Source organism: Oryctolagus cuniculus, chromosome 20, assembly GCF_051225735.1.
Source record: "Oryctolagus cuniculus isolate XC-2025 breed Fujian yellow rabbit chromosome 20, ASM5122573v1, whole genome shotgun sequence".
Lineage (NCBI taxonomy): Eukaryota > Metazoa > Chordata > Mammalia > Lagomorpha > Leporidae > Oryctolagus > Oryctolagus cuniculus.
In genome coordinates this window covers 10,942,551-10,968,418 of record NC_142886.1, presented here as the reverse complement: position 1 = coordinate 10,968,418, position 25,868 = coordinate 10,942,551, and the positions used below count along the sequence as shown (strand labels likewise).

General features: G+C 50.0%; 1 protein-coding gene across 8 annotated transcripts in view; it reads left to right on the top strand.

Moving 5' to 3' along the window:
* The first annotated feature begins 5,595 nt into the window (after nucleotides 1-5,595).
* The window catches only part of SYNE2 (spectrin repeat containing nuclear envelope protein 2), a 392,381-nt gene continuing 372,108 nt past the window's right edge, over nucleotides 5,596-25,868 (top strand). For 7 of the 8 annotated variants that reach the window (XM_051826403.3, XM_051826401.3, XM_051826405.3 and 4 more), the window contains exon 1: nucleotides 5,596-5,781. The gene's annotated coding sequence lies outside the window, so the exon portion shown is untranslated. The remainder of the gene's footprint in view (nucleotides 5,782-25,868) is intronic. The other variant, XM_089322676.1, reaches the window with a different exon arrangement.

Here is a 25,868-nt window from a genome sequence, read left to right as displayed (position 1 = left end):
TCAATAAAGTGTTTTTGCAATAATGCCATCCTAAGGCCCATTGCCGCTGAGAGAAGTAACGGCAATACTGACAGCCGTCATTTGCTGGGTCCTCACGGCATGCCAGGCTCCATGCTCAGAATTTCATATATGAGGGCATTTTTAAACGTTTATGGAAAAGTAGAATTAAACACACATTTGGGGTGTTTGGTGCAGCAATTAGCATGCTGCTTGGGACACCTGCATCCCATATTGGAGTGCCCGGATTTCAGCCCCAACTCTGTTTCCTATTGCAGCTCCCTGCTACGTGAACCCGGGGTTGGCAGCAGGCGATGGTTCAACTACTTGATTTCTGCCACCCATGTGGGAGACCAGGATGGAGTTCTAGGCTCCTGGCTTTGCCCTGGCCCAGCCCTGGCTATTGTAGGTATTTGGGGAGCGAACCAGCAGGTGGAAGATTCTCTCTTTTTCTCTCTCTGCCTTTCAAACAAATAAAAATTTAAAAAGTTTATTTTGGTGCAAAAAAGCTGAAATCCATAATTAAGTGTTTCCAGAATGTGTGCTTTTCCGCAAACGTGTTGAAGCACCTTTTAGAGCGTCAGGTACATTTTTCTTCAATTCTAGAACGCTGGACTTGCCACTTCACATGGCAGTGCGTGCTTGCATCTGGCGGCACAGTTTTCTGCTTCTATCAGGACGGTGGTCGGAAAGAGCGCACTGCAAGGGGCAACCAGCCAGCCGTGATTTCCGTTAGTTTCCTGGTTTGGCCGGAAACAGGACCAGAGTAAGATAAGGAGCTCAGGCCTCTACTGGGGGCGACAGGGCTCTTTAACGAAGAACAGAGCTGCTTTCCTGGCCAACTCTTCATTCCAGGCCCACACAAATGCCCCTAAAGTGATAAATACACACATATATAATATATAATAGTACACACATATATAATATATACACATATATAATATATAGTAACATATGGGTATATGCAAGATTGTTCCCTGAGGTGGAAAGAGATCTTGTACTAACAAGTATTTAGCTCCACGTCAGTGTTCTTTTGTCTTAGTAGTAATGTTATCAAATTGGATAATACAATTTCATACAGGTAACACAAAGATCTCACTCTGTCTCAGATTAAAGAGTATTTTACAAACCTGTTCACATACAGATAGTTCTGTGTTGCTTTTGAGATTCCCTGATGGGGCCAGTATCCCAATGCACCAGGTTAAACTGCCTCTTGGGGTGCCTGCATCCAATACGGGAGTGCTGGTTAGAGTCCTGGCTACTCCATAATTACGGGAGTGCTGGTTAGAGTCCTGGCTGCTCCATAATTACGGGAGTGCTGGTTAGAGTCCTGGCTACTCCATAATTTGGATCCAGCTTCCGTGCTGGGTGTTGCAAACATTTGCACAAGTGAACTAGTGAATGGAGGATCTTTCTCCCTGTATCTCCCTCTCTCTGTCACTCTGCCTTTAAAACAAACAGATAAGTAGATCTTTAAAAAAAAATCCCTGAAGCATGTGGATATCATTTGACATTATCTCCTTCCTCCGTGAGGGTTGACAGATGCATGATACTAGTGTCAACTTTGTCCCCTTGGTGCCCACGTCAGAGGGCTGGTAACATTCATCAACATGGAATCTTCTTTTTTTTTTTTTTAAGTTGCTTTTTTTTTTTTAAGATTTATTTGTAAGAATTACACAGAGAGAGAAGGAGAGGCAGAGAGAGAGAGAGAGAGAGAGGTCCTCCATCCGCTGGTTCACTCCCCAATTGGCTGCAATGACCCAAGCTGTGCTGATCTGAAGCCAGGAGCCAGCAGCTTCCTCTGTGTCTCCCATGAGAGTGCAGGGGCCCAAGGACTTAGGCCATCTTCTATTGCTTTCCCAGGCCATAGTAGAGAGCTGGATCAAAAGTGGAGCAGCCGAGTCTTGACCAGGCGCCCATATGGGATGCCGGCACTGCAGGAGGCATCTTAACCCGCTATACCGCAGAGCCAGCCCCAACTTGGAATCTTCTTGCCTAAATGAAATGCAGCCCTACAGCCTTTCTCAACCTGGCACCCACGCACAGACTGCGATTACCTCCTGGTAGCAAGCCCATTGCCATTCTTGTTGTAGGTACCATGAGGTGTATGCAAAGAGGAAGACCAAGGTACTCAGCCCAGTGGGGGCTGCAGGAATCCAGACAGCGCTAGTTCTGTGAGATCGGTGCTGAGACCGGGGTTGCTGTCCAAGTTCAAGAGCAGTGAATTTAATTCTCTAAATGGTGTGAGGATGCTGAACTCAACTTGAGATCCTCAGATCATGCTTTTTTTTTTAATTACTTATTTTTAGGTGTTTATGTATTGGGAGGAAGAGAGAAAGTGGGGGCAGGTGGTGAGGGAGAGAGAACATACTTGCACCCACTGATTTACTTCCCTTAATGCCTGCAATGGCTGGGCCGGGCCCAGAGCCAGGAGCTGGGAATGCAATCCAGGTCTCCCACATGGGGTGGCAGGAACTCAGCCGTCACCGCTGCCTCCCAGCACCTGTATTAGGAGGAAGCTGGAGTCCGGAGCCAGAGCCAAGGACTGAACACAAGTGCTCCAATACCGGGCAAGGTGTCTTAACTGCTAGGACAAATGCCGGCCCTGTGGCCACGCTTTTTGTCAGTAACTCTTGGCTCCCTCATTCTCATATGCAACTACGATTAGAACATCTACCTCATTAGTGCTCACCTGTGGGCCACAGCATACTTGGACACCAAGTTCCAGATGTGTTTTCAGTTTGATTGACGCACCAAACTGGCGTTTACCACAACGGGAGCCGGCAAAGCGGTTCAGGTGCGCTGTTGTGCACAATGGATCATCTGCCGAAAGTGCAGAGGCCCGATGTGTGAGTGATAGCTCAGGGGCACACGGGGACCTCGTGCCGGTATTGCATGGAGTCTGCGCGATTCGCTCCCGGAGAACGTAGGTGTGGCCAGGCCCCCGAAGCTCTTCCTCTCTCCCAGGTGTGTCTGTAGGCACAGCAGCCCGGTGCTGTGCTTCCAAACGACTCAGACGTGTTCCTGTTCAGCTCTGCATTCTCTTTTCCCTTCAAAGTGTGCAGGATCTGTTTCAGCGCTGCTGCCATCAGTCTAATTGGCTGACTTGAAAGGAAGCCTTCATTTACTATCCAAACTGGCCCGATGAGGAGACACCGCAGGTAATTAGAGGCTCTAATTGGAGACACCCGAGAACATTCTGAGCCATTCTATCCGTGCTCTTCCAACTGAACTGCACACAGCATGAAACAACACTGCAGGGCTGGTAGCATCGGTGCCAGGGAGGGAACAATTAGGGAATTACTGATGACACTTTTCCCAGAGACTGGTGCCACCATGGTGTGTTTATTTATTTGAGAATTTACTGTAAAGATAGCCAATAGGCAAGGAATGGAAACGAATACGAGAGCAGAGAAGAAACACAGCAGACAACACTTTGCGCATCGTGCCATGAATACGGGGTCCAACCGCTCCTGAACTTGACGTTCTGATTGTGGATCCCATCAGGCAAAGTGCAAAAGATGCCCCACAGGTACTAATGCCACCTTACCTGTTAAAGTGATCAGTGTAAGTGCATAACTTATCATAAAGATAGGGTTAAGTGTCAAAGGGATCATATAAATAAGACCAGTGTCTGCTAATAATAATATAATTAAAAAGGAGAGAAGGAGCCAACATGGGAAGCGGGATACACAGCAACTCATAGAATGACAAAGGCCCTTAACAGCACTCTGGCCTCAGAATCAGCCCTTAAGGCATTCGGATCTGGCTAAAAAGCCCGTGAGAGCATTTCAGGCGTGGAAAGCCAAGACACTGTGGCAAAAAATGACTTACATGAAAGATTTCTGTGCGTGAGATCCCAGTGTAAAGAAGGGACCATCAAAGAAGGAGGTACCTTTCTCTGAAGGGAGGAGAGAACTTCCACTTTGCTTATGGCCTTGTCTAAATAATGTTGGGGTTTGTGGACTCAAAGGCTTCCATAGCCTTGGTAGCTCATGACAAGAGCCTTGGGTGATCACTGACGTCATAAATAAGAGTGTCAATTGTTAAATCAACAACAGGAGTTACTGTGCACTTGCTCCCCATGTAGGACCTCTGTCCTTAATGAGTTGTATTATGAGAATTAACGGCAAAACTAGTTTTCAAACAGTACTTTATACTTTGGGTGCAAACCGTTGAAATCTTTACTTAGAATAGAGTAGATCTTCTGTATATAAAGATAATTTAAAATGAATCTTAATGAAGAATGGGATGGGAGAGGCAGTAGGAGGTAGGATGGGAGTTGGGGTGGGAGGGCGGGTATGGGGGGAAAGAACCACCAATCCAAAAGCTGTACCTATGAAGCTTATATTTATTAAATAAAAGCTTTCTTAAAAAAAATAAAAGATGCCCCAGACCCAGAAGGCTCTTGTTGCTTTATGGAGCTTTGTTGTGACTCAAGCCCTTATTCATCAATAATGCGAGCCTTGGCAGTGTGAGAAGGGAAGTGACATTATCAGAACGATGGTCTAGGCGTAGGAGGAATGGCATGCAGCTTGCTCCTGCTGCTTTGCGAAGGGCTGGACTACCAGCCGCCACGAACGCATTTCACACGACTCCCTGGAATCAGCCTGGCAGCCGCGGAAGCACACGTTTTTGAAATAACCGTCCCACAGTGTGGGTTCAAATCACAACTCAAATTTTCCACTAACAGATGCTGATGGAGGATGCGCTATCCAGCCTCTCATCTCGCTGCTCACCGTTTAGTTTGGGTCACTTTCAGCCAAGGCAAGAGCCTGAAGCTACACGAAATACACAGATTCGGACTCACAGGAAGTTAAATTTGATTGCGTAGGGCAACACTTGACAAGTCCCCGCTTCTTTGTGTAGTAGCAGTGAGGTATACACCTTCGCTTCAGGAATCCCGAGCGCTTTAGGAACCGGCAGCAGCGGCGCCAGGGCTGAGGGGCAGTCAGTGACCTCAGCCCGAGTCCAGAGGGGCCGAGTAACTTGCTGGAAATCTAACTGCACCTGCCGGCGGATCCCCCGGGATCCAGGATCCGGCTCGTTCGCAGCCCTGGGAGATCGGCGTCCCGGGATCCAGGCCGGTTCCGCCCCTCGCCCCGGGGAGGGAGGGACCCGCAACCCTCATTGTTAGCCCGCGTCTCCGCCCCCCCCCCCCCGCCCCGGCAGGTGGCCGCGGGTCGGCACCGCGCGCGGAGAAACTCGGCCTCGGATTCTGAATCCACGCACCTCCCCGCAGAAAGGGCTCCCGGGGCTGCCGCGGCCCGGGGAGGGGGGTGGAGACCTGGCGGCAAATTCGCAGGTCCGCTCCAGACCCCGGAGTCCACGCACGGCCAAGTTCCTCGCCGCTACCGGCCGGAAAGGCCTTGGAGGGGAGAGGGTGTGGGCCCTTCGCCCCCAGCCCCGGGGAGACCGCTAGGCCGCCTCTCCCTGCCGCCACCTGCGACGTTCCCAAACCCGGAAAGAAAGTTGCCCGCCCCGGGCGGCGGGGCCTGCCGCGGGGGGCGGGCCGCTCCGCCCCGGCGCTGGCGGGCGCGCTCCACACTGGCCGCCGAGCGGCGAGCGCGGGACTGGGCGGCGGGCGGCGGGCGGGGAAGGCGCGGGGCGTGGTCAGCCGCTCTGAGCGCCGAGGAGCGGAGCGCGCCCGGAGCCCGCGGCCGGACTGCGAGAGCGAGCCGGGGCACGGGCGCCGAGGCGCGATCGAGCGAGCGGGGCGAGCGGGGGTGCCCACCGTGGACAGCTCGGGCCCGCGCCCTCGCCCTTCGGCCGAGCGGACGGCGGGTGAGCGCGGCCGCGGGGCCCCAGCACCCCCAGTGCGCCCCGGAGGGAGTGAGAGGGAGAGAGGAGGTCCCCGAGCCTGGGGGCGGGGGCGGCGGGTGCCCGGGACCGACCTGCCGCCCGGGTCCGAGCCAGGCCACCCGGGAAACTTTGCGCGGGTGGGGAGAGCCGGGTGCGTGGAAGGCGCCGCAAACTTGTCAGCGGGCGGGGCGCTTCGGGGATTGCAGCGAGCGCCAGCGGGTGGCGTTTGTCTCTCCGGCTTCTTTGTGTCACCTCCGGGTCCCTGCGCGCCGGTCCCCCAGGCTCGGGAAGGTGGCTGCACCCCGGCGCTCGGCCCCCGGGTGCCCCGGCCGCCCCCACCCCGGCGCCGGCCCAGGCCCGGGCGCTCGGGGCGCGGGGTGGGGCGGGGGAAGCGGTTGATTGTTTGCATCCTTCGGGTCACGCCTGGGCGGGAAAGATTTTGAACGCTCCCCGCGTGAGAAGGGACGCGGGGAGCCGCGGCGCACGGATTGCAGAATCGTGGGCGGCGCGCACGGGGGCTGCAGAGGGCGCGGGGCCCCCACCGGCCCGGGCCCCGGAGGGGCAGCGCCGGGACGGCCGGGATTCTAATGCCATCTTGATTGTTTGGGGTCTTTGTTGTGTGCGGTTGCCGTGAGGGTCTGACGTTGGCCCCTTCTCCTCCCTGGGGGTGTTTTCCTCGCTGTTTTGTTTGCAGCCAGTGCGGCTGGAAGCCACGGTTGGGGAGGTTTGAGAGGTGCTGGGGGCGCCTCCTGTTTCCCAAAGTTGTGATTTCCCTGTTGGAAGAGGCGTCCGAGGCGGATGCCAGCGGGCACGGCTGCGTGCGAGCGCTGGCAAGTCGGGGCTAGGCCGGGACGCCCCAGCCGCGCCGCTGCACTGAGCTCTTTCTTTTATAAGTTTGATCGGATGCAACTTCTGTCTCTGTTCTCCAAGTTCCCCCAGCCCCGAAGGCCTCGCTCGCAGCTGTGCTGGCTGTGGCTATGCTGGGGCGGTTCCATCGTGGTTACTGGGGGCAGCAGGAAGGACTTGACCGTGCACCCCAGGCACCTGCCGTGGGAACAGCACGGTCTTCCGGGAGAGCGCGGGTTCGGCTCTCACGGGAATGCCGTACCTGCTGTGTCTATGTGTTTTAATGCATCATGTCTCTCGTTTTCTTTTTTGGAAAATTGTTGGGATTCCCAGAGGCTATTTCTGGAATAATGACGGACTAGCCTCAACCCAACCGGGCCACCCCCTCCCCTCCCACTTGGGGGGACCGTGGGAACAGGTGTAATCCTCATTGAGGTTTTTTGTGGTTCACCCTCTAGATTCAACCATGAGTGACAAGTGGAGATGTGTAAGTCTTGGTCCGCATGTTGGGGTTAAGGAGACTTTTATTCGAGTTGGAAATTCAAGCTCAAACCTGTTTGTAGCCTTGTGCATGCACGGTGTTTAAAAGGTGGTGTGGGTGTTTGTTTACCCATCAGACGTGTTGCTGACATTTCAGCCATCTGGGCTGGCTTGTGGGCTACTGCAGTGTGTTCTAAGAACCCAGCCACAAGGGGATTATTCTACTGTCCTCAGTAACCTAGGCTGAGAGTTTGATGTAAAATCCAAAAACCGAATCAGACCCATTTTCCTAAGTGAAGGCAAAGGGTGAAAGGCGATTTGTTCATTTGCCATTACTCTGCATATGTTGTCAATTCAGGTTTTCCATAATTTCACAAAAATTATTCCTTCGTTTCCTCCAGCAAGCTCCTACCATAGGCCAGCCACTCTGTTTGACTCTGGGTGTCTGGGTCGTAGTGGGTGCCGTTTATAGAACAGTAAACACCTTACATAGATTGTTTAGTTTATTTGTCGTTGTTTATTGAATACCTAACCGTGTACTGTGCTGGGTGCTGGGTTATAGGGTGCCCGAGGCAGCTGCCCTTATCTAAGGGGAAGAGAGGGAGAAAGTAGAGTTTCCTTTTAAAACCATCACAGTTTTTTCTTTTTCAATTTGAGAGGCAGAGAGCGAGTGAGCTCCCAGATACCAGTTCACACTCCCCAAATGCCCGCAGTGACCGTGGCTGGGTCCAGGCCTCCCATGTGGGTGACAGGGACCCAAGGACTTGAGCCATCACTGCTGCCTCCCAGGGCCTGCATTAGCAGGAGCCAGGACTTGAACCAGCCACTCTCGAATGTGGGATGCGGGTGTGTTAACTGTTCAGGCCCAACACGCACTTCGTGATTGCACCTTTGAAGACCACATCACATGAGTTTTCTGTGCGGCCTCTCCGGCTCCCTGTGAATGAAAGGCAGAGACCCAGTAAAGCCTCCTGTCTCAGCCGCTGCTGCACTCCCGACTCGCGCATCCACAGCCGGACTGGCTGCCTGTCTTGCTGCCCCAGGGCCCCTGGACTTCCTGTGCTGGGCCGCCCCGCCCGCCATCTCTGCTCCCTTCTCATCCTCTCCACCTCTTTACACCGTGCAGGGTTCTCACTGAGCCCTCGCTGGCCCACAGACAAAACCACAGCCCCCTAAGCAACTCCCATTCCTCCTTGTGTAACTTTATTATTATTATTATTATTATTATTTTTTTCCATGCCAGGTAACATCTGTTGCTTGTCTGTTTCCCCCTACTAGATTGTACACCCCATCAGCGCTGTGTTGGGGCTGCAGAATGTGCCACAGTGCCTGGCACCTGGTAGGTAGGTTCTCAGGCACGTTGCTGAATGGACAATGAGCGGGGACCCGGGATGGAATGTGGAGACAGTGGGAGACAGCGATCTCCGCCCAGGTGGCGCCGGGACTGACACTTGGAAGCTTGGAAGGAGCTGGCTTTCTGATGATAAGGGCTGTGGAGGGGAGGCAGGCGCCAGGCGACAAAGGCCTTGAGGCTGGAAAGACCTTGACCGCGTGTGGCTTTGTGGGAACTGAGAGATCACGGTGGCTGAGCAGATGTTGGGGGGGGGGGGCTCCCTGGAGGGTGATGATCAGGTGTCGGAACACACAGGGTCTTCTGCAGAAATTCACTTGGATCTTCAAGGAAAATACTTATTATGAAAAAACTAGGTCTGGATTCCAGTTTTTTTTTTTTGCATCAAAATAGACTTATTTTTAAAATTTTATTTTCCCATGAGCTTTTGCAAGTATTCACACACACACACCATATTAGCCTTATTTCATGGCTTATTTTTTTTTAAAGATTTATTTATTTATTTGAAAGTCAGAGTTACACAGAGAGAGGAGAGGCAGAGAGAGAGAGAGAGAGAGTCTTCCATCCACTGGTTCACTCCCCAGTTGGCCGCAACAGCTGGAGCTGCGCCAATCTGAAGCCAGGAGCCAGGAGCTTCTTCCAGGAACCGGTGCCCATATGGGATGCTGTTGCTTCAGGCCAGAGTGTTAACCCACTGCCCGGCCCCTTCATGGCTTATTACACTGGGTCCTGTGGAGACTAAGTAACCTTCTGGGGTCATCAGAAGGGGAATGGCAGAGCCTGGGCTTGGAGGCTGTGCCCGGAGCGGAAGACAGGGGCCCTAAGCCCGAGGAGCTGTTGGTGTCGCGGGAGGACTCAGCACTGCACTGTGCTCATTCCCAGGCCGTGGGGGCTGGGGACCGTCTCAGTCTGCCTGGCAGTGGGACAGGCCAAACTGGAAAAAACTAACCCAGTGTTGTGTTTGTTCATTTAGTTGTCATTATGAAACATTTCAGATTAACCACATCTTAGGAAATAGTGTTAATATTAAATGCAGCCGCCTGTTCTCCGGCTTGATTTCCTGGGTATCAGTGAGTGACCCGTGTCTCCTAAGCCCCCTCCTATTTTACACTAAAAGGGTTATGTCTGGAGTAATGTAAAATCATTTTTGTTTAAGGCTTGCAGTTCTTCAAGAAATTGTACGTTATGTTCTTTTTTTTATAGTATTCATTTATTTATTTGAAAGGCAGAATTACAGAGAGGCAGAGAGAGAGAGAGAGAGAGAGGGCTTCCATCCACTGGTTCACTGATTCACTCCCCAAATGGCCACAATGGCCAGAACTGGGCTGATCCAAAGCCAGGAGCCAGGAGCTTCTTCTGGGTCTCCCACATGGGTGCAGGGCCCCAAGGACTTGGGCCACCTTCTACTGCTTTCCCAGGACATAGCAGGGAGCCAGGTTGGAAGTGGAGCAGCCGGGACTAGAACCAGCACCCATAAGGGATGCCAGCACTGCAGGCGGCTGCTTTACCTGCTATGCCACAGCGCCAGTCCCACCATGGCTTGTTTTCTTGCACCAGGAGGTGAGAGGTGGAAAGGGGGAAGGAATCAACCCCCCCAGGTCTACGTTTTCCAGACCCCGAGACTGAAAGATGTGTGAAAGGATGGGCGCTGTTGACAGCTTCTGAGGTCCGCACATCGCCCTTGACACACGTGAGCCTCGCGCTCCTGCCGCCCGTGTCCAGGCAGGACTGGAAACTCCAGTCTGGGCTGCAGAGCTCGGGTCTGTCCGGAGCCACCACTTACACGTTGCTCTGTTCCCACCTGGCTTTTTCATGTCCTTTAGCTGCTGCGACTGCTTGCAGTTTATCATCGGTGCGTAGCTCCTCTTCTGTCTGGTTTGTAAATACACCCCTATTCGATTCACTCCACACAGTCATTTGCTTTGTAAATATTTATCAAATCTAGGCTCTGGCACGTGGATGAAAATCAATGTCCCTTGCCCCGAGCCAGCTTTCCAGCAGGAGAAGAGCCATAGGCAGAGGCACACGCATTCCCATTGAGGTCACCGTGAGCGTTGGGGCGGAGGCAGGAGCAGGAGGAAGCAGTCAGCTGGGGCAGTGATTCTTAACCTGTGGTCCAGGACCAGCAGCATAAGACCTATTGAATCAGAAACCATGATGGTGGCAGCATGGCAATCTGTGTTTTTTTTTTTTTTCTAAAGATTTCTTTATTTAAGAGGCAGAATTACAGACTGAGAGAGGGAGAGACCAAGGGAGAGATCTTCCATCCGCTGGTTCACTCTGCAAATGGCCGGAGCTGGGCCGCTCTGAAGCCAGGAGCCAGGAGCTTCTTCCGGGTCTCTCATGTGCGTGCAGGGGCCCAAGGGTTTGGGCCATCCTCTGCTACTTTTCCCAGAGACATTTAAGGGAGCTGGATCAGAAGTGGAGCAGCTGGGACTTGAACCAGCACCCTTATGGGATGCTGGTGTTGCAAGCAGAGGCTTAACTTGCTACGTGACAGCCCTAGAATGAGGTGCACTGGCAGAATTAGAAGATCTGAAATTCTTTCCTAGCTTTTAAAGTCCATGAGTGGGGCTAGTGGTATGGTGCAGTGGGCTAAACTGACACTTGTGTTGCTGGCATCCCATATCAGAATGCCAGTTCCAACTGCTCCACTTCCTCTCTAGCCTGGGAAAGCAGCAGAAGATGGCCCAAGTGCTTGGGCCCCTGCACCCACCTGGGAGACCCAGATGGAATTCGTGGCTCCAGGCTGTGGCTTGGTTCAGTCCTAGCCGTTATGGCTATTTGGGGAGTGATACCAGTGATAAAAGATTTTTCTTTCTCAAACTCTTTCTCCCACTCTGCCTTTCAAATAAATACATTTGTTAAAAAAGGAAGTCCACAGTATGATCTAGTAGTAAGGTTTTATCTTTTTTATTTATTTATCTGAAAGGTAGAGGATGAGAGAGAGAGAGAGAGAGAGAGAATGAATCATTTGCTGGTTCACATCCCAAATACTTGCAACAGCTGGGGCTGGGCCAGGCCAGTGCCAGGAGATGGACACTCCATCTGAGTCTCCCAGGTGAGTGACAGGAACCCAAGTACTTGAGCCGTTAGCTGCTGCCTCCCTGGGCAGGAAGCTGGAATCAGCACTCAGATCCAGATGCTCTGAGATGGTGTGTAGGCATCCCACGTGCTGTGCTCCCATCCCTGTGAGTGTGGTTTAGAAATGCGGTATTTACCCACATTGGATTTGAAGAGCCCCAGCTGGCACTCATCAAGTATATAAAGCATTGATTGCCGTGTAAGTCAAACAAAGCAAAATGTTGAAGTTGTGTTTGACACTGGAGCAATGGTAAATTGGATTTAAAATCTTTATTATAAAAAATTTCATGTGCACTCAAAGAGACAGGATGGTAGGTAAGCATTAGCTAGAACGAATAATTATCAAATTCTGCCAGTCTGATTTTCAGCACTCTGCGCTCACTGACCTTCCGTGCTGGATTTCATAGATCATGCTGTTTCATCCCTAAGTAATTGCATTTTATGTTATTTGAAACATAAAGTTCCTAGAGACAAATCTGAATCATGTGCAGTCATAGAATGGTTACACTTTAGAAGTACCAATAGGGGCCAGTGCCATGGCTCACTTAGTTAATCCTCCACCTGTGGTGCCAGCATCCCATATGTGCCCCGGGTTCTAGTCCCGGTTGCTCCTCTTCCAGTCCAGCTCTCTGCTGTGGCCCGGGAAGGCAGTGGAGGATGGCCCAAGTGCTTGGGCCCTGCACCCGCATGGGAGACCAGGAGGAAGCACCTGGTTCCTGGCTTCAGATCGGTGCAGCGCCGGTGGTTGCGGGCATTTGGGGGGTGAACCAATGGAAGGAAGACTTTTCTCTCTGTCTCTTTCTCTCACTGTCTAACTCTATCAGTCAAAAAAAAAAAAAAAAGTACCAATAAAAGGTATCTGGAGCTCATTTGCACACATATGGGCAGAACAAAGGACGTGGACACATATGCATATACTCCTGTTCCTATAGAATCTATTGAGATTAGGGTACTTGTTGCTGCTGTGAACTCGTTTTACTAGACTATTTTATGCCCCTCATTGTCCTGACGGCGGTACATGTACTATGCTGACAGGTGATACTCCAGAACTGCAAGAAAGAATCTAGACCCGGGCCCTGACAAAAGGGAATGACTGCCTGTGCATTTGGAAGGCAGGCTTTGGGCGAAGGGAGGCATTAGAAGGCTTCAGGCAGGTTTTTCATACGTGGAAATGAAGACCTCTCACTACTCATTTTGGCAAGTGTCGCCTGTTTTGGAAAGAAAAGGTAGTCAGCATGTAGGAATGTCTTATCTATATTATTAAGGAATTTATTACTACGTTAGATTTTCAGGGTCACAGCAAATGCATGATCGTTACTGTAACAGTTTTCATCAATTCGTATGTTCATGTGATATTGATACAAAGAGAACAGAGTCAGTGCAGTTCGGAGATGGAATTCGAAGAATACAATGATGCTCCCCTCCCTCCCCAAGGGCTATAAGCAATAGTCAAATGAAAATATCATTTCATTCCTATTTATGGGACATTTTAAAGTAATCACAGATGATTAAAATTCAGCATTAGGGATGTACGATTTTTTAAAAAAAAATCCGCTCATCTTAGTTGATGTGTCACATGCAGTCTTTTCCTCAAAGTCAGAGATAACCTACTTAGGCAGAGGTTAGGCCACACTATGGTTGTGTTTGGAGAGAGAGGGCAGAACTGCTGTACACAGAAGGGCTCCTGTTAAAATCCCTTTGGTTCAGGGGTGCAAGGTGTGCTTTCCTGAGGAAAAGCTGATTATATCACTTGCCACAGAAATTTTTTTTTTAAGATTTATTTGAAAGGCAGAATTACAGAGAGGCAGAGAGAGAGAATGCGAAAGAGAGAGAGAGAGAGAGAGAGAGAGAGAGAGAGAAGGAGAGGTCTTTCATCCACTGGTTCACTCCCCAAATGGCCGCAATGGCTGGAGCTGCACCGATCTGAAGCCAGGAGTCTGGAGTTTCTTCCAGGTCTCTCACGTGGGTGCAGGGGCCCAAGGACTTGGACCGTCTTCCACTGCTTTCCCAGGCCATAGCAGAGAGCTGGATCGGAAGTGGGGCAGCTATGGGATGCTGGTGCTGCAGGCTTAGCCCACTATGACACAGTGCCGACCACACTGTGTAAAGTCAACAAAATAAATAAGGCTACTCAAGAGTGTTCCCCAAGTTCCCCAGGTGAATTTAGAAACCCCAGAAACACAAAAGCGTCTCCACTGCTGATATGGTGCTACGCTCTAGTCATTGCAGGTAGCGTCTCCCAAAGTTGGTGCGGAGTGCATAGTATGAAAAAGCTGTGTATGGATCACACATTTTTGTCATCAAAATACATATTATGAAAATGTGTGTTATGACAAAGATGCATGGGTTTGGGACTTTGCATCAACACAAACTTTTTTTTTTTTTAAAGATTTATTTACTTGAGAGGCAGAGTTACAGAGAGAGGGAGAAACAGAGAGAGAGAAAGACAATATAAACATTTAATTCCATTCTTTCCCTGAATTTTTTGAAGTAGTCTCATATAAGATTGCTTGATAGGATAATGCATGCTAGGGCTTTTTTCTTTTCTTCTTCTTCTTTTTTTTTTAAAGATTTATTTATTTATTTGAAAAGCAGAGTCAGGGAGAGAGAGAGAGAGAGAAAGGTCTTCCATCAGCTGGTTCACTCCCCAAATGGCTGCAACATCTGGAGCTGGGCCGATCTGAAGCCAGGAGCCAGGCACCACTTCTGGGTCTCTCATGTAGGTACAGGGGCCCAAGCACTTGGACCATCTTCTGCTTTCTCAGGTGTATTAGCAGGGAGCAGGATCAGAAAGTGGAGCAGGTAGGACTTGAACTGGTGTCCATATGGGATGCCGGCACTGCAGGCTTAACCTTTCACACCACAATGTCAGTCACCATGGTAGAACTTTTAGTTAAACATCTGAGTGAGTGATTCAGAAAGGAGAAAAAATGAAAAGGAATGACTTACAGTTTCTGTTCACTACAGAGTTAAAGATGTATTTTATTATTTGCACTTTTTATGCTGGTAAAAAAAAAAACCAAGTAATTAGCAGGTCCTTATTAAGATATCCTGTATAGTCACTTAGTGGATGACCCCTGCTAATAAATCTTTGTTTAAAAGAACACAAGTCACTTTTGTAGTCTTTGTACTTTTTTTTTCATTGTAGCAAGCTTCAGCTCTGTTGGGTAATCATTAATTTTATAGAACTGTTTCTGCAAGAACTGACTGTATTCCCTAATGACCTGGGAGGAAAGGCACTCCTCAATGTTTGTAACCACAGGCTGGTGATTTAGTTACAAAGCTGCTGGTGAGGGTTTCTGAGGGTGGAAGGTAAGCTTGCTCTGGGTGAGTCATCCTGCTGCCTTGCACGGGCTGTGTGTTTTCTTAGCAACTGCTGTGGATTTCAGGTGCGAGCAGAGCAAGCATGTTTTGAATTGATTCACCATTCTTTCAGGTTCTGTGTGTCTGCTAAGCCTTAGAAACGCGAGTGTTGTCTGCCATGAAGAATGAAGGAATGCGTTCATGTCCTGTCTAGACGTTCCAGATAATTCCTGATTGATTTTTCACTGGGAGTGGGTGCATGTGTGGGAGTGAAGATGGGAAAGAAAGAAAATACACGCATCTGGGTCACTGTGAATCCCTGTGATGGTGCCCCATGCGCTGATAGGATGAAATGTCATTTACTAGGGTCTTGGTCCTGAGCAAAAAGTCTGCATGCATTAGCGCTGAAGGAACACTGGCTTTTAGAAGTGTCTGACCTGGGTTCAAATCCTGGCTTTGGTGTATACTAGCTGTCTCGTGTTGGGCAAATTACCTAACCTCTGAATGATTTCCTCATCTGTAAAAGTGAAGCTGAAATGCTATCTACTTTATAGGCAGGAGTTTATGAGTGTTCCTGAAATAATATGGGCAAAAAGGCCCAGTCTTGGGGTGCAGCAGGTTAAGCCACAGTCTGGGATGCCTGTATCCCGTATGAGTGCTTGTTCAAGTCCCAGCTGCTCTGCTTCCCATCCAGCTCCCTGCTAACGCTCCTGGGAAGGCAGCAGGAGATGGTCCCTGTGCTTGGGGCCCTGCCACCCATGTGGGAGACCTGGATGGAGTTCCAGACTCCTGGCTTTGGCCTGGCCTCACCTTGGCCTTTGCGGCCATCTGGGGAGTGAACCAGCAGAGGGAAGATCTGTCTCTCTGTCACTCTTCCTTTTAAATAAAGTCTTTTTTTTTCTTTTCTTTTCCTTTTTTTTTTTTTTTTTTTGACAGGCAGGGTGGACAGTGAGAGAGACAGAGAGAAAGGTCTTCCTTTGCTGTTGGTTCACCCTCCAATGGCCGCCGCGGCTGGTGCGCTGCGGCCAGCGCACCGCGCTGATCCGATGGCAGGAGCCAGGTGCTTCTCCTGGTCTCCCATGGGGTACAGGGCCCAAGCACCTGGGCCATCCTCCACTGTACTCCCAGGCCACAGCAGAGAGCTGGCCTGGAAGAGGGGCAACCAGAACAGAATCCGGCACCCCGACCTGGACTAGAACCCGGTGTGCCGGCACTGCAAGGCGGAGGATTAGCCTAGTGAGCCGCGGCTCCAGCTTAAATAAAGTCTTAAAAGAAATATGGGTAACTGGAAGTACACTATTCATTTCAAGCGTGCAGTGCGCGAAGAGCTAGGTGGCAGGTGTAGAGGGGACAATCAGACATGGTCCCCAATTCTTCAGGAATTGGAGGAGACAACCTCGTAAGCAAACCTCTGTAGCAGTGCCCGCTGAAGCCAAGCCAAGCCCTGTGTGTGCATCAAAGCAGTGGTGGTGACGGATGCCAACGTGGGGAAGCTAGAGAGCTAATTTTGTAGAACATTTGACATTCGAGCTGGGTGTGTGTGTGTGTGGCTGGGCCTAGAACAATGAGTTGGGTTTTCATGGGTGGAGAATGCAGGCTGCATTCTCAGGACCCTGTGGGCTGCAAAAAGGCGCAGGGCTCGTGGCAGAACGTGGTGATGGGCGAGAAGGCTGGGAGACGAGTCGTGGTTAGGTTTCAGAGGGTTTTGCATACAAACGTGTTGGGACCATATTCTCTCCATCAGCGGGGAGCCAAAGCAGGTGCCTGGTGAGAGCTCTGTCTGTGCTGATGTTCTGAAGGATGTGTTAGAGACACAGGGAGACATCTGGAGAAAGAGACAGAGGGGAGTACAAGGAGAGAGAAGAGAGAACTCGAAGCCGGGCTCTAAAGAGCTCACTGGTGGCTGGCGCCGTGGCTCACTAGGCTAATCCTCCGCCTTGCGGCGCTGGTACACCGGGTTCTAGTCCCGGTCAGGGCGCCAGATTCTGTCCCGGTTGCTCCTCTTCCAGGCCAGCTCTCTGCTGTGGCCCAGGAAGGCAGTAGAGGATGGCCCAAGTCCTTGGGCCCTGCACCCGCATGGGAGACCAGGAGAAGCACCTGGCTCCTGCCTTCGGATCAGCGTGGTGTGCCGGCCGCAGCACTCCAGCTGTGATGGCCATTGGAGGGTGAACCAATGGCAAAAGGAAGACCTTTCTCTCTGTCTCTCTCTCACTATCCACTCTGCCTGTCAAATAAATAAATAAATAAATAAATAAAAGTTAAAAAAAAAAAGTACCTGGCTCCTGCCATCGGATCAGCGCAGTGCGCCGGCTGCAGCGCGCTGGCCACGGCGGCCATTGGAGGGTGAACCAACAGCAAAAAGAAGACCTTTCTCTCTGTCTCTCTCTCTCACTGTCCACTCTGCCTGTCAACAACAACAAAACAAAACAAAACAAAGAGCTCACTGGTGCCCTCAGTTGAGAGAAAGCACAGGAGGAGAGGGTGTGGGAGCGATTGGATGGTGCGGCAGAGGTGGGCTAATGGGATTTGGGAGCTTGAAGATGAGTGGCGCATCTTGCTGGCAGTGGGAAGTTCAGTTCTGAAAAAAGGGAGGCTAACATCTATTGTGCACTGGCACCAAAGAGCTGTTGGAAAAATAGAATTGAAAAGTAAGTTTATGTTGGTGCAGAACATTTTTTTGAAACTCATACCCATAGTTTTTTCATGATATGCAGTTTCCATGAACTTTCTGAAGACCTCTTATATTAGGTATCTGCTTTTTTTTTTTAAGATTTATTTTATTTATTTCAAAGACAGAGTTACAGAGAGAGGTGGAGACAGAGAGAGAGAGAAGTCTTCCATCCTCTGGTTCACTCCCCAGATGGCCGCAATGGCCGGAGCTGCACTGATCCAAATCCAGGAGCCAGGAGCTTCTTCCAGGTCTCCCATGTGGGTGCAGGGGCCCAAGGACTTGGGCCATCTTCCACTGCTTTCCCAGGCCATAACAGAGAGCTGGATCGGAAGTGGAGCAGCTGGGACTCCAACTAGCGCCCATATGGGATGCCAGCACTGCAGGCGGTGGCTTTGCAGGCTATGCCACAGCACTAGCCCCCAAATTTTTGTTTGCTAGGGAGAGAGAAGGAGGGAGAGAGAGAGAGAGAGAGAGAGAGCGTGAGCGCACCAGTTCCCCTTTGCTGATGTACTCCCTAAATTCCTTCAGTGCCTGAGCCCCAAAGCCAGGAGCTAGGACCTTAACTCAGGTGTCCCCTGGGGGTGGCGGGGACGCAGGCACTTGAGCCACACCTACTGCTTCCTAGGATGTGCATTAGCGGGAAGCTTGGGCCAGGAACCAGAGCTGGGCGTGGAGCCCAGGTGCGTGTGGGATGCAGGCGTCCTAACCAGTGGGCCCAACACCCATCCCTCTGGCAGTGTTTGCTGATGAAGAAATCAAGGCTCAGAAGAGGTCTGGTGTTTACACCTCAGCTTTAACTCCAAGCTCTTCTCAGTTGGACCTGGGAATCCTGGGCGCAGCCAGCAGGCTGCTCCCGGGGCCGCCTGCCATCCATTTCCACACGTGGGCCCCACTTACAGAGTCTGCTGGGAGCCGACAGGCGCTGTTTCTCTTTGCCCCCTGAGGAGGGGCAGGGAGCTTCCAAGGCCACTGTATTTCTCAGGTTCTTCTCTCTCTCTCTCTCTCTCTCTCTCACACACACACACACACACACACTCAAATATTATTTTCTTTTTCCATTCTTATATTTCTCTCTCCAAAGCTGATCCATGCAGACAACAACTGTATGTTTATCTATCCGAATGTTTCCAAACACTCGGAACCCTGGCAGCAGTTAGGCAAATTAGCTGGAATGGGAACATTCTCCTTGTTCTCCTGGATACCTGGTGTCTGGGTTTATGACTGAGGTTTCCTACATATTGGCTTTTATTACAGACCGCTGTCCTGAGAGCACACAGACATCAAAGTGAATGCATATTAAACGCTCCCAGATCACCTTTTACATCAGTGACGTACCCAGCTTTAGAATTCAGAGACCTTGACTGTCTTTATTTGTTGCTAAACCAGTTCTGTTAATTTATTACACAAGTTTGCCAGTTAACTGCAACAGTGGACAAAAACATGTTTCTTTCTTTCTTTTTTTTTTTTCCAAGAGGAGGAAGAGCAGAGAAGAGGTGGGAATAGAATTTAACATAGGCACATTATAGTTTGCTTCATATATATGTATATATAGTTTGGTATATATTATTCTATCATCATATATAGTATTCTTATTTACTTTGAAAACATTTTTTATTTTTATCTACAGAGAGAGAGAGAGAGAGAGAGAGAGAGAGGTCTTCCATCTGCTGGTTCATTCTCCAAATGTCTGCAACAGCCAGGGCTGGGCCGAGTTAGGGCTGGGAGTCCAGAGCCCAGGACCTCCCTCCAGGTCTCCCACGTGGGTAGCGGGAGCCCAAGCACTTGGATCAACACCCACAGCCTCCCAGGATGCATAGCAGGAAGCTGAATCTGGTATTGTGTAGCCAGGACTTGAACTGACACTCTGTTAGATGTGTGTGCCCACTGCTCCACAGTGCCTGTCCCTGGTCACCATATTAATGAACCCTTCATGTGTTGTGTGCTTAGATAATACATGTTGTGGTGAGTTACTGTGCAGAGTCATGGGATAAAACATCCAAGGTTTTCTCCTTGGCATTGTATGAGGACATGGGCTTTTGAGCCTGACATACTTGGGTTCAAGCTGACTTGCCCATAACTTGCTGTATGATTTTGGGCAAGTTGCTTAGCCTCTGTGTTCCCCTACATGAGGCAGATACTGTTTGTTGTCTAAACCTAAGAGAATTAAAGAGATGATGTCTACACAGTGTCTATACAAATGAAGTACTATATAAACGATCCTTAGCACCGTTTTATCATCATCATTATTATTTTTAATTTTTAAAAATATTTATTTATTTATTTGAAAGTCAGTTACAGAGAAAGAGAGGCAGAGGGAGAGAGAGAGAGAGAGAAAGAGAGGTCTTCCATCCACTGGTTCACTCCCCAGCTGGCCGCAGTGGGTGGGGCTGTGCAGATCCGAAGCCAGGAGCACAGGAGCTTCTTCCGGGTCTCTCACGTGAGTGGCAGGAGTCCAAAGACTTGGGCCATCTTCTACTTCATTCCCAGGCCATAGCAGAGAGCTGGATCAGAAGTGGAGCAGCCGGGACTTGAACCAGTGCCCATATGGATTGCCAGCACTGCAGGCGGCTGCTTTACTCACTACACCACAATGCCGGCCCCCCTTTAAATCATTAAAATCAAATAAAGAACCTACAGGTTTGGTCACCTGTGTAAGGAGCATTTGCCTGTTCTTTCAGGCTATACCAAAGGAAATACCACTGAGTTTTTCACTTTTATCCCACTGTAGATTGTCAGAAAGAATGTACAAATATTGAGATAAACTTTTAAACATAGATGCAAATTGGAGCAGGTGTTTAGCCTCGTGGTTAAGACACCTGTCTCTCACATCAGAGTGCCTGGGCTGGATTCTCGGCTGTGGCACCTGGCTCCAGCTTCCTTCCGATGCAGACCTTGGCAGGCGGTGGTCATGGTTCAAGTAATTGGTCTCCTCTCACCCATCCAGGAGCCCTGGATTGCATTCCTGGCTCCAGCCTCTGCTCTGTCCTGGCCATTGAGGGCATTTTCTTGGATGCTTTCTTCTCTCTCTGCTTCTCAAATGAACAAAAAATGATGAGTACATATCTCAGTACCTCTGTCAATCAACTTCCGACCCAAATAAGTTGGAGGAGCTTCCCGCAAAGAACGACAGCTTTTTCTCTTGTCAGAGTCGTTCTACTTTGGGTTCTGCTTGGGAAAATATTTAGAATGCATAAGACAGGTTTTGAGAGTGTTCTAATTGTTCACCAATAGGGAAAAAATAACTCATGATGTTTCTGGTTAGGAGTATGTTATGTGTGTTTGGGCAACTGTAGACAAGTACAGGTATTCCTATGGGGAAGGAAAAGTCCGCTTCTTAGAAACCTCAGAACTGTAGCCTGAAATTCCATGAAAAGGAAACCCAAAGAATTTTGGGGGCTGGCGTTGTGGCTTAGCAGGTAACGTTGCCACCTTCGACGTCGGGATCCCATATGGGGTTGCTAGATCAGAAGTGGAGTAGCCAGGACTCCAACCAGGCACTCTGATGTGGGATGCAGGCGTCTCAAGTGGTGGTTTAACCTGCTGTGGCACACACTTGCCCGCCTCAATTTGCGTTTTTTAAAGGTCAGATGTGCATTTAGCCCAACAATTGGGAAAAGCCCCTGTCCACACTGGAGTGTCTGGGTTCGATCCCCAGCTGCAACTCCTGATTCTGGCTTCTCACCATGGCAGATCCTTGGAGGGGGCAGTGGTGATGGCTCAGGTAGTTGGGAGATGTGGGTTGAGTTCCCAGCCTCCTGGCTTTGTCCCCCAGCTTTGTGGCCTTTGGCAACAGCAGATGGGGTCTCTGACAGTCTGTCTCTCCCTGCTGATCAAAAAAAAAAAAAAAAAAAAAAAAAGCCAGATTCTTTCTTTCTGTCTTTCTGTCTTTCTTTCTGTCTTTCTTTCTGTCTTTCCAGGCAGAGTGGACAGTGAGAGAGAGAGACAGAGAGAAAGGTCTTCCTTTGCCGTTGGTTCACCCCGCAAATGGCCGTTGCAGCTGACGCACCGTGCTGAATCAAAGCCAGGAGCCAGGTGCTTCTCCCAGTCTCCCATGCTGGTGCAGGGCCCAAGCACTTGGGCCATCCTCCACTGCCCTCCGGGGCCACAGCAGAGAGCTGGCCTGGAAGAGGAGCAACCGGGACAGAATCTGGCGCCCCGACCAGGACTAGAACCCGGGGTGCCAGTGCCGCAGGTGGAGGATTAGCCTATTGAGCCGTGGCGCCGGCCAGATATATTTCTAAAGGAGCCCCTGCGCACATTGCAAGTCAGAGCAAAGATAGGGAGCAGTCACAGCATGCATTGTGTCCTTTCCCAGAGATGATAAGACCTGGCATCACAAGTTGGCAAACTTGTATCTTTAAGAGAAAGCTCAGAAACAAGGCACTGGGGTGGTTTCTCTTCAGGTGAGAAAGGGCTGCTGGGTTTGGCAGTGGCGTGGGAGCGATTTTGCCGGCTCTCCAGCCTCTCCCTGGGAAGCGGAGCTGGGCGGGAGGGCTTCACCGCTGGTGCAGAAGACACATGTGTTTCCATGGCTGCTGGGCTCAGCTTCTGCCCAACAAATGGATACCTGTTAGAGAGAGGCCCGGCTTCCTCTTCCTCTTCCTCCTCCACTTCCTCCTCTTCTTCCTCTTCTTCATTATTTATTTATTTGAAAGAGTTACACAGAGAGAGAAGGAGAGGCAGAGAGAGAGAGAGAGGTCTTCCATCTGCTGGTTCACTACCCAGTTGGCTTTAATGGTCGGAGCTGTGCCAGGAGCCAGGAGCCAGGAGCCAGGAGCTTCTTCTGGGTCTCCCACGTGGGTGCAGGGGCCCAAGGACTTGGGCCATCTTCCACTGCTATCCCGGGCCATAGCAGAGAGCTGGACAGGAAGTGGAGCAGCTGGGCCTCGAACCGGCGCCCATATGGGATGCCAGCGCTTCAGGTCAGGGCGTTAACCCACTGTGCCACAGTGCCGGCCCCTCTTCTTTCTTGTCAGAGTTACAGAGAGAAGGAGAGAGAAAGAGAGAGAGAGAGAGCGAGAGAGAGAGAGAGAGAGAGCTGAACGTGCTCAGGAATCCAACTCAATCCGGGTCTCCCATGTATGCGGCAGGGCCATCACCTGCTGCTTCTCAGGATGCACACTAGCAGGAAGCCGGTATTGGAAGTGGAGCTGACCTCTTCCAGGCCAGCTCTCTGCTGTGGCCCCGGAGGGCAGTGGAGGATGGCCCAAGTGCTTGGGCCCTGCACCCCATGGGAGACCAGGAGGAAGCTCCTGGCTCCTGGCTTTGGATTGGCATAGTGCGCCGGCCGTAGGAGCCATTTGGGGGGTGAACCAACGGAAGGAAGACCTTTCTCTCTGTCTCTCTCTCTCACTGTCTAACTCTGCCTGTCCAAAAAAAAAAAAAAAAAAAAAAAGGAAGTGGAGCTGAAACTCGAATGCGGGCACTCCACTATAGGATGTGGGCACTGGAAATGACATTCTAACCTCTGTGCCAAGTGCCCACCCTGCATCATAGCACTTTCTTCAACTAAATTTTATGTGCCAGAATCTGTAATAAATCTACAAGGATTTACTAAATGATCTAAGGATGTGCAGATTTATTTGTTTTGTGCCCTGTAAAAATCTTGGTAAATTGTGACATAGAGCTGGGTTGAAGAGAATGCAGGGGAACTCCAAGAGTCTTGGGGCCGGTGTGGTGGTGCAGCAGGCTGAGCCTTTGCCAGTGGTGCCAGCATCCCATAAGAGCACCAGTTCCAGTCCCAGCTGCTCAGCTTCCTATGTAGCTCTCTGCTTACGGCTTGGGAAAGCAGTGGAAGATGGCTCAAGTGCCTGGCCCCTGCATCCACATGGGAGACCCAGAAGAAGCTCCTGGCTCCTGGCTTCAGCCTGGCCCAGTTCCAGCCATTGTGGTCATGTGGGGAGTGAACTAACAGATAGAAAATCTGTGTGTGTGTATGTGTGTCTGTCTATCTCTCTCTCCTTTTCTGTAACTCTTTCAAATAAATAAATGTTTTATAAAAAATTTTTTTTCAAAGAGTCTTAAGGGGGGGTGGTTTTGGCATAGTGGTTAAGATTCTGGTTAAGATGCCCACATCTGAGGCAGGCATTGTGGCGTAGTGAGTTAAGCCATTTTGTGTGTCACTGGCATCCCTTATGAGCACAGGTTCGAGACCCAGCTGCTCCACTTCTGATCTAGCTCCCTGCTAGAGCATTTGGGAAAACAGTGAAAGATGGACCAAGTCTTTGAGCCGATGCCACCCATGTGGGAGAGCCGGATGGAGTTCCAGGCTCCTGGCTTCAGCCTGGCCCAGCCCCAGCCCTTGCAGCCATTTTGGAGAGTGAACCTGCCGATGGAAGATCTCTTCTTCTCTCTGTAACTCTGCCTTTCAAATAAATAAGGAAATAAATATAATAGACGTGCACATCCCACTGCAGAGTACCTGCGTTTCATCCCCATTTTTGGCTCCTGACTCCAGCTTCCTGCTAAAGCAGGAAGGTGTTTGGTAATGCAAGGTAGCGGTCATGGCTCAGGTCATAGGGCTCATGCCACCCCCTAGCCTGTGGGACCTGGATTGAGTTACCACCTCCTGGTATTTGTGGGCATCAAATGCCTGCAACAGCCAGGGTTGGGCCATGCCAAAGGAAGGACCCAGACTCAATCCAAGTGTCTCTTATGTGGGTGGCAGGAACCCAAGCACTTGGACCATCAACTGTTGCTTCCCAGGCACGTTAGCAGGAAGCTGGATTGGAAGCAGAAGATCCGGGACTCAATCCCAGAAACTGCTGTAGGGGTCGCACAAGTCCCAGGCGACAGCTTAATTGCCTGCACCACGAAGCCTGTTCCTTAAGATGCTATATAATTAATATCTAGTCTTATTGCAAGTTGTATGTTCTTCAAGTTATGCTTTCCCTCTCCACAGAGAGATTCACTTATGTTGATATATACATATATATACATATGTCTGATTTATTAATTTCCTTTCTTTAATATTCCATTTTGTGAAAATATCACAGTCCATGTACTCATTCATATATTTCTGGGTGTTTAATTTTTTTATACCCCTTCTAGGTTTCCCTTGTTTGTTTCTTTTGCTCAATTTTCCATTGGCTTGTTTCTGAGAGGGTGCTTCGAGAAGTTTGTGGCGAATGGATTTAAAAGATTATTTTGGTGTGAAACTGTTTGAAATCCATGCATACAGTGATCTCCAAAAAGTTCATGGAAAAGGCATTTTGAAAATATAAGAATGACTATGCATGGATTTCAGTATTTTTTTGCACCAAAATAAACATTTTTAATTCTATTTCCTGTGAACTTTTTGGAGTACTGTCGCATATTGTTATAATATGTTTTCGAAAGCTGTTGTTTAAGAAACATATGCTCATTAACATGTACACAAGCCACACAAGCTCCGTCCAGAATTATTGGAGCTCCATGTAGCTGTGCGCATTTGAAAATGTGAATTGTCTCAGTGTTAATACTGTAGATAGAAACGTATTCCTTTGTTTAGGATGGATGCGACCTAATCTTACAATTCTTGATTGTAAAGATGGATTTAATTTCCCCACATTTGTGTGATCACAGGGGAGGAGGTGTTGACCCCACAGTCCTTTAAAATATGAGCGGATAACATTTCTTGGAAATCAGAAAACTCTCATTTTTCCCTCCACTACATAAAGCAGGGTAAAGGCTGGCCCCTGGGAGACTGAGGGAGCTGGAAGGTCGTGGGGACTGGGGCGGGCGCTCAGCTCTCAGCTCACTGCTCCTCTCTCTCCGTGACTCTCTGTTTAACTAACTTGGGTTGTTCCTGGCTTTGCTGCTTTCTTGCCCCAGTCACTTCTGGCTGCACTTGCCAGAGGTGCGTGCGATGCCTTTTGTCTCTTCTTGGCTACTTGCATCTGCTTTCTGGAAGGTTATTGTTCCCAAGGCTCTTAAGCAGCAGGATTAGGAGAGTTAAAGCTTTGTTGGCTTGGGCAGTGTAATCTTCCTATGTGCTCGGCTTTCTTCCCTCCCTTCATGGTGGGTCCCTTGCATTAGCTCTCTGTTAGATAGCCATTCTGCATTTTGCTCATTTTTAATTCTTTCGGATCTTCCCGTAGTTGCACAAGAGGACATCAACATTTTAAAGTACTCCCCACTCTAGATGCCTCTTTTGTGCTGGGTGCTCCCAAATTACTGTGATTTGCTGGATTTTCTGGGCAGAGAACGGCTCAGGGGTCCAGGAGACTACCTGGAAGCTGCCAGAGCTCTTTTATCTGACAGGTTGCTGTGGATCCAGACTCCTCTGTCTTGGGATTAGTGGGAACTTCAAAGTGGAAAAAATGTTGCTCAAAAGAAATATGTATTTTTAGAGGC